The sequence below is a fragment of the Lactuca saligna genome, chromosome 7, assembly GCF_052625555.1.
Source record: "Lactuca saligna cultivar CGN05327 chromosome 7, ASM5262555v1, whole genome shotgun sequence".
In the NCBI taxonomy this organism is placed as follows: Eukaryota; Viridiplantae; Streptophyta; class Magnoliopsida; order Asterales; family Asteraceae; genus Lactuca; species Lactuca saligna.
Genome location: NC_136423.1, coordinates 20,061,194 through 20,071,003, shown reverse-complemented (window position 1 = coordinate 20,071,003; position 9,810 = coordinate 20,061,194). Strand labels below are relative to the sequence as shown.

Below are 9,810 nucleotides of genomic sequence, written 5' to 3'. Positions count from 1 at the left end.
CTTATAAGTATTAAATAATATTTCATATCTAAATATTACATAGTATTACATTGTATATCACATGTGAATATTATATACTATATTCACTTGTGAATATTAGATGATATATTCACTTATGAATATTACACAGTATATTCACATATGAATATTACAAGGTATATTCACTTGTGAATATATTCACTTATGAATATTTGAAGGTATTTTGACAAATATATATAATTTTTATATGTTATTCACATATGAATAACATATAGACTTGCATATTTGTTTTGTGTTTTTAATAATCATATATTGATTCAGGTGAGAAAACATATTCATATGTGAATATAACGTGGTAATTTAGTTTATGTATTTCATCAAACAGTTGGAGTGCATACAAGTTAACTATTTTAAAAATGTTAAAAACATCAAGTTATCAATTCCAAATCATCATATACTTCCGATTTCGACTTTAGATGCGACATCCTATGTCTGATCGATTTCTCATTTTGATTTTGATTTCCGAAAATCCGATTGGGAACCTGTGAGTACCGATTCTGAGTCCTTCAATGTCGACTGTGACTGCGAGTGCAGAACTCTGATTCCAATTTCATAAACAGCGAAGAAATTCCAATTTCATAACACACCATATTAGGTCGTTTTGTATTATATAATACATTCTAATTGTCCAATGTTCTTATAATTTAACTTCTAACTTGATATACTTCCAATTTTTTTGTAAATTACACATTTATCTTCCTCTTACATAATTTTCATTTTCAACTAAAATATATATAGCCTAGTAGATGTTCGGAAAAAAAATGTGATTTCAGATAAAGATAATAGTGAAATTTCGAATATCTTGAAAGTAAATCAAGTTAAGGTTGAAGTTTAAGAACATTACAATAAATATATCAAAGAAAATGATGTATTATGATGTGTTTGGGTACCTAAACTTATATACCCTTAAGGGTATATTCACCTTTCCGTACATATATATATATATATATATATATATATATATATATATATATATATATATATATATATATAGCGTTAGGTTCATGTGAGACAGCCTAATTTTGTGAGACCGTGAGACGCATTTTTTTTATTTATTTTTTATTTTTTTTAATTTTTTTTAGTTAATTCAAGTTCCGAAAATAATATTTAAAAAAAGAATTTTTTGATTTTTCCATTTATTTTGCATTTTAAAATTATTTTTAGAATATATACAGTGTAATATTCTATTTAGAATATTTCACGTATTTTTCAAAAAAAAAAAAGATTATTTATTTATTTTTTTTAGTTAATTCAAGTTCCGAAAATAGTATTTAAAAAAAGAATTTTTAGATTTTCCATTTATTTTGCATTTTAAAATTATTTTTTAGAATATGTCAGTGTAATATTCTATTTAGAATATTTCACGTATTTTTCAAAAAAAAAAAAAAAAAAAAAAAAAAACGGATTTTTTTTATTTTTAAAATTTTTTTTTTAATTAATTCAAGTTTCGAAAATAATATTTAAAAAAAGAATTTTTGGATTTTTCCATTTATTTTGCATTTTAAAATTATTTTTAGATTTGGTCTCACGGTCTCACAAAATTTGAATGGTCTCAAATGAACCTGAACATATATATATATATATATATATATATATATATATATATATATACACACTAGCCGTTACCCGCGCACAGTGGCGAGGACAAATAGCTTCTTTCAACAATATTTTTTTAAAGAAAAATGTTATGTTCCAAAAGAAAGTTCATGTCGTGGGTAAGAGGAAGGGCGGTAGTCGTGATAGTGGTTGGTAGAAGGCGGAAGGAGGCAGAGCGGCTGTGGTGGAGGTGGTTATACTGTCTTTGTTACTGGTTAGGGTTCTTCGAGAGAGTGTGCATATATTTCTTACTTTGAAGGGATTACGAAGATAGATATTATGAGAAGGCTTGTTACCAATGTGAGAGAAGACATTCTCTATAAATTGTTGACATTGACCGCTTCAAATGGCTGAAGTGTTGAGATTGATGGGTTCAATTTGCAAATTAATTCTTGTATTAATTTGATACGAGGTTTTTAGGGGATAAATGATAGGGTTAAAGTTTTAATATTATTATATTATAAATGGGTTGTACTTCAAGCTTAATAGTTTGGACGTCTTAAAAAAATAATATTATTATATTCAATCTATTTATAGAAATAGTTAGATTTCTTTTATAAGTATATATATATATATATATATATATATATATATATATATATATATATATATATATATATATAGAAGTAAGTTCATGCGAAAATATAAATATCCTGCGAAAACGCGAAAACAGATTTTATCTTATGAAAATTAAACACATGTACTATAAAAAAATAATTTTATTAGCAATAAATTAAAGATAGTAAGTTTGAATTGGATGGTGTTATGGTAATATAGATTTAAAGACGGTTTTTATAATTATATTTTTTTTTCACGTCTTTAATCATTTTTAAATTCATGTTTTCATGATAAAATTGTTAAAAATCATACTTTGGTAATATGAAACAGTTTATCATCTATCATCGATTATCATCATGTATTTCAAAATTTGGATGAATTATTTTCCAAAATATAATGTTGAGGTGATATAATATCATAGGTTTTTCTTGTTAATCTCACGTAAAGGGTAGTTAATTGTAATATTGCTAATCTCACGTAAAAAGGGACCAAAAGTAAAGCGGGTCACGGGGGGTTGACAAATCATAGTAAAAAAGTAGTTGGTTATTGGTGAGCGTGTTTATTTAAAGGGTAAATTAAACCAATGGTCCCTATAGTTTAGGGTAATTTACGTATTTGGTTTATAATTTATTTTTTTAATTTAGAAGGTTTCTATTGTTTGTTTTTATTACACGTTTGGTCCCTGTCTTATATAATTAAATATATTTTTCCTTTGATTTTTTAATTTATTTAAATAAACACACCTCAACCCCACCCATCATCTTATCTTACCTACTCTACCATTTTTTTCTATTTAAATCGTTGTCTTTTTACATAAGATATGGACAAAATGCGTAACAAAAAGAAACAATAAGAACCAAGCGTGTAACAATAACAAACATTAGAGACCTTTCAAATTAAAAAATTAAATTAAGGATCAAACGTGCAAATTATCTCAAACCATTGGGACCATTCGTGTAACTTACTCTTATTTAAAAGACTTAACATTGTTAAAGGATCTATAGACGAATTAAAGAAAAAATTACATAAATTGTCCATATGGTTTATTAAATGCTATAAATTCAATTTCTGTTAACTTTTTTTTTTAAAAATATGAGGTACCTTTAATTTTGTTTAAATACAATTTTAGAGAAGAAAAAAAAACACCCCACCCATATTTGGTACCCCTCCTCCCACTCCGCTTCATTCGTTATGCTTTCTCTCATCTTCCTCGCCATCCCTCATCACCATCAGGAAATAACCAGACCACCATCATCTCCAATCCAGGTCAAAAGGGTTCATTATCATCCCTGTTCATTTCATTTCCATCTTAATAGCTACCATACACCACCTATACCTCCACCGCCAACCCTATACAACCAACCATCTTAACACCTGTAAAAATCAAAGGAAGAAGCGTCAAATCCAATCATATTCTAGTAGTTTTTGATCACAAAAAGTAAAAAAAAAACATATATTAGGGCTCTAAAATACGAAAACGATTTCTCTATTTTTGTCTCGATGGCTTGAAAGCGTTTTCTTGATTTATGCTATTCATATAAACCTTATGTACAAATTGGGTAGATCAACTTCAAACACTTTCACATCACGATGCCCATATCAATTTCTTAACTAATTGATGTTCGTTTTGTAGATAAAACAATTTAACTATTTTGTGGTTTGACTATAAATTCAAATCTTTTTTTGTATATGCGATGAAGCGGAATCTGATTGGAAACTATGCTTTCTTCACAATTTTTATTTATTTCCTATTTATTTAAAGTAAAATTATATAAATAAAAAAGAAAAATCTAAATGAAAATGGTATAATAGTAATTTCATATGAAATTTGTAACAAAAAAAAGACACATCACAAGAATTCGAATAAATAGAAACTAAATTGTGACATTTGTTAAACTATATTAGACTATTTATATAATTTTGTCTTAATTAAATAATAAGGTTTTTCTTTTAAAATTCTAAAAATAAATAAAAAATTATTCGAGAACTTTTTATAGATTTGTCATGCAAATACAATTTGCATGGTTACATTTTACTCTTTTATTATAGTTTGTATTTAATTTTTCTTTGTTCTGAATACAAATTTGAAAAATAATTCAAATACATGTTAATTAGGCTCTCTCTCTCTCTCTCTCTCTCTCTATATATATATATATATATATATATATATATATATATATATACTGAGGTTGAAGTAAGTGCAAGAAAAATCAATAAAAAAATCAAAAAAATTTCCACTACTTACATGAAAAATAGGTGTTGTCGGTGCAACACCGAGCACCCTACAAGAATTGCCTCTACCCTTATATATAGTCATCATGCTCTCAACTCGTCCTCCATGAACACTTCCAAAATAACTTTCGAGATCACCAATGTTAAAGCATGTATCCCCTTAAGCATTGATCTTTATAAACTCAATCTATGATGCTTGGCAAGAATCATGTGAAACTTACTTTACTGTGTTGGTTTCAGTGTTTTTGGCCATCTAGATGGATGTCGATTCCTAAGAACGTCGATGATGTAGATTCTAGAATGACACAAACTTGACTCTTTTGTCATGTAATGGATCTAAGATAATATTTAAAAAACAACTCATTCATATAATCTTGAAGAAATATGTATCTACTCATTAAGTATAAGATAGTTTTCAGTACGAATTTTGGAAAGTGTATGTTTTGCTCTGAACAATATGAAAAACAGTCGCTGCTGACTTTTGTAGACTTTGTTCCCTGTTGTCCTCACAAGCAGGGGGTCTTGGGTTCTACACTTCTCCGAATACGTTAAGAAAACCATGGAAAACTCATTTGATGGATGGTGTTTAGACTTTGAAGTAGGTTGTGTTTTTTTTATGTGATTATGATTTTACTAGAATGATGTCAATTCAATGAAGTAAGTCAATAGATGATGGGAATGGAGATTCTCAAACATGAAATGAGGATTATGGGTGAATCATAAACGTAGGGGGAAGCAAATTGCCAAGGTAACAACCCTAATTCCACTGAAATGGAAACTCTTTTTGTGACTAGTTACATAGCCAATTTACCTCTAAGTTTTGGAACAAAGGACTTGTGGAACGTATGTGACAATTTGGGACCATGGATGATGTTTATATAACATGTAAGCTCTCTAAGTTGGGCAAACAATTCACATTTGCAAGGTTCTTATGTATGGTGGACCAAGATTTGCTAGTACGTAATTTATTGTGAATATGAGTGGGGATTTTCCATGTTTTTCCTGGCATGGCTAGATTTTTGAAAGATGAAAAGAAGTATAGAGAAAAATGTGCATTTTTATTTAGCTTGTTTTCGATTATTTGATTAAACTAAACAAGGTCAAAAGGGTGGTCTACCCTTGGCTTAGTATCTTAAATCAGATTATTTGGGAGTCATTTTCAGAGTTATAATACCTTCTAAAAACCAAACGTTGAAAAAAGAGACACAATATAAACTTAATGAATCGACTCAAAGGAACGATAGTAAGAAGATGTTTGCATCCATGTTGATTCGTAATGGTATAAATCATCGGAATTCTATTAATAACAAGGATGGGGAGTTGGTTGGTATTGAGTCGCGAGACCTACTTGTAATACTAGATTCATAATGTGCATTTTTCGGGAAATTTTGGGAGTGCATAAATAGCTAACATGTATAAGATATGTTCTAATTAAGTTTTCATTGACATTGAAGTTAATTGTATTGGAGGCACTTAGATGTGGATGGAATTTAAATCCAGAAGTATGCATTGAAAGCTTAAATAAAATAATTATATTAAGTGTTTTTTACCGAGCTTAAATATGTAACTAATAACTTCATGTCAATGGTCATATACTTGAGAGACATTTTATGTTATGTAAGACCCACGAGGTGTGACCACCAAACCAAAGGGAGCGAGACAATCGGGCCGGGTTCCGGTTAGGCCCAGGTTGCACGAGGATTTTGTGATGAGCAAGTAATAAGTTAGGATATTCTGTTATTTGATTGTTAGTACCTAGTAGGATAAGACTTGGTTATTTGAATTTGGTTTTTGGATTGTTTTTGTCGTTAGCTTTTGGTATTTAATGAATGGCACGTACAAGTCATAGTTGGCTTCTATTGGAGTTACCACTCACTCGAAGAGTGCAGGTATACCCAACTTGATTATATCATTTTACCACTATGTGCTTGGACCGTAAACACATTTAAAAGGGTTGATATTGCATATGGAGAGATAATGCTCATGGATGAAGACCAAGATGGCCATTATTGTTATATGAGAGTTTTTATGAAGAAAAAAAACTAAATTTATTATTTACAAAGTAGTTGTCATGTTGATTGATGACATGTGATATCAAGTACAAGTCAGATAGATCTCATCATGGATATAGGTGAATTGTGATAGCTAGGAAAGTAGACACTTTGGAAGATAAAACAAACAACCAATTTGATGGTGAAACGGATAAAAGCAATGGCGGTGAACAACAAAAGAATAAGAAAGAAAATGATAATATCAAAGAACATGAAATGCATAATAATTCTCTTGAAATTATGATGCATTAACATGAAGAAAGTAATAAGGCATAAGGAAATGGTTGATTTGAAAAAACTCCTTCGAAGGTTGGCCATAGGTTGCATTCGATGGCTAGTTTGTTAAACGATATTATTTTTAAAGCTGTATTAGTTTTATACATCTATAAATCAAACATTTAAACGGTAAACTATTATAAATTTACAATTATAAAGACTTACTTATTGATATATAAAACTAATAATGTATTTATCATACAACTTTAATATCGTGTAACAAACGATTACGTGTCTAACTTAACATAAAAGATCAATTTTAACTTATTTGTATACAAACATTTGGATTCAGGTTATATTTAATGTCAAATTGTCAAAAATAAATAAATAAATATATAAATAAAAAATTATAAAGAAAACAAGTCAAGTAGATAATTGTTATTTTATAAACACAAACTTTATGATAATATTAAAATTAATTAGATAACTGTTGGGCCACCAACCCATTTCTTTCGGTATATGTTTGCTTTGATCCATTTTCATAGTTTTCTTGCGAACCCATTTCTTTGGATATATGTTTGCTTTGACCCATTTTCATAGTTTTCTTGGACAGACCCTTATTCAGCAAAAAAAGAGGTCCTACCGGGAGTCGAACCCAGGTCGCTGGATTCAAAGTCCAGAGTGCTAACCACTACACCATAGAACCTTAGATGTCAACAGGTGTAAATATGATGTATAAATATAATACCTTTGTGAAAATGTAATACGGATTTTGCTTTCAGTTTGTTATTATCAAATCCCAATTTACGGAAAATATGTTTTTTTTTTCTAAAAAAAGAAAGATTTATTTTTTCAGATTATTTATAATCAGTTAAACCTCATGACAAATTGTTATGTCAAAAGGGAGGGAGGTAAAAGAAGTTTGATTCTAAAGTGTTTTCTTGGATTATTAAATGTGCATGTTAGGGTGTAAAACGGGGTAGTTTCTAAAGCACAAGTGCATAGATATGTAGCTAATAGTGTAATGGATCATAAAAATACATAAGAAAGCAATTAAGGTACTTAACATTCTTTGAATCAACTGGATTAAACCACATGTTATATATATATATATATATATATATATATATATATATATATATATATATATATATATATATATATATATATATATATATATATATATATATATATATATATATATATAATCTAAGTTAATCTATTTTTATTTTACCGAAATTAAAATTTACTCCCCTAACCGACATGCACTTTCGGTGCTAAATTGTTATAAACCTTGTACTCTTAGTTTAACTATTTTTTTTACAGATGAATTTATATAAACAAACAAAATTACCATAAGGGACATGCTAATAATAAATACGAGGTCAAAATGTAATTTTTTCTTCAAGTTTTATTTTCTTCAACTCTCACAAGGAACTACATCTTTGGAGCACACCTTTCAAATGAATACATAGTATAACTATTTCTAAAGAGTACACAAAATCAAGGGAACTAGTCTCCACAGTTAGACAAGGCTTCACATCATCATCAATGTAAAACATTGCATTCGAACATTTTCTCCCTCAATGCTTGAAAGTGATGATTCGAATCTCAAAAAACGAGGTTTTATATTATGAATCATCAACTAGCAAAATCAAAACCCGAATGTGATATAGCAATGAGAACCAATGAATAAAGTGACTCAAAATCACAAAGCTTGAGTGGTCTCCAAAGTTGGGTTATGGGATATTTGAAAATTCAAAATTGATGGAAAAAATGTAACCACAATGGTAAATAACAATGCGGAATAATACTTCGTTTGACTAAACTATTTACGTCTTGAATGAACCTTTTAGGATGCAAACAAATAAGATATTTTCACTTGCAACACATTATCTCCAATGCAAGTTATATAATCAATATAATCAACCCATAATAATAAGTAGGGAGAATTTCATATATACCCCTCTTAAACCTCAAAATATCATATTTGCCCAGCTTAATTTTTTTAATATCGTATTTACCCTTTATAAACCTTCAAAATATCATATTTGCCCAAATCTTTTTTTATAATGTTTTTAATATTTTATAATCATTTTTTATAACTTAAAATTACTATAATAATTAAAAATTTTAACAATATTATCCTTATGTCTATAATGATAGAATTTGAACTTCTAAATTGTTGGAATGTCGTCCTCTTGACAAACAAAAATATTCATCTTTAACCCTCTATGGAATGTATATTTTGATTGTTTAGTTTTTTTGTTGATTATATTGTAGATGAAGGATATTTTAGATATTACCATTGATATTTTGATGTTTAAAAAGTACATATACGATATTTTGATATTTAACAAGGGTATATATGATATTTTGAAATTTTATGAATGGTAAATATGATATTTAGAAATTTTATGAAGTGAAAATATGATATTTAGAAATTAAGTTGGGTAAATATGATATTTTGATATTTAAGAATGGCATATATGAAATTCTCCCTAATAAGTAATCAACCAATAAGGACACCAGAATTTTAGGGTGGAAACCTCTCAAGAAAGAAGAGTAAAACCACGGGAATATTATAGCCGCTTCAAATCCACTATCACAAATATTAGAGCAATACAAACTATTCTCTAGACGTACTAGAGGCATACAATAATCATATCACAAATATTAGAGCAATACAAAGTATTCTCTAGATGTACTAGAGGCATACAATAATCATCATATACTTGGAACTAAATCACATCAAGCATATGGAATCAAATAAGTAAAGACAAAGAAGAATATCACCAAAAACGTTCCTGATTTCCAGCAGCAAACAAAAGCGATGATTCCCGAGTCTCTGGAGCTGATCTCAACAATTCAACCGTTGGATATGAAGTCTCGATGTTAGGAAACTTCTGTCCAAAAATCAAAGAAAACAGACCATTAGATCTCTGGGAAATTATCAAACACTGTAGGTGTATCTTCAAAAACGGGAATTGAGAAAAAAACCATTACTCTCTCTAACTCTCTTGGTGGTTGAAATTTTTTGTGTGTTAATGAAATTAGGGCATGTAACACACACACACACACACACATATATATATATATATATATATATATATATATA

The 9,810-nt window shown here is 28.4% G+C and overlaps 1 non-coding gene across 1 annotated transcript; it reads right to left on the bottom strand.

Moving 5' to 3' along the window:
• Window positions 1-7,326: 7,326 nt before the first annotated feature.
• Window positions 7,327-7,398, bottom strand: TRNAQ-UUG (transfer RNA glutamine (anticodon UUG)). The gene has a single exon. It is a non-coding gene; the product is annotated as a tRNA-Gln (tRNA).
• Window positions 7,399-9,810: the final 2,412 nt, after the last annotated feature.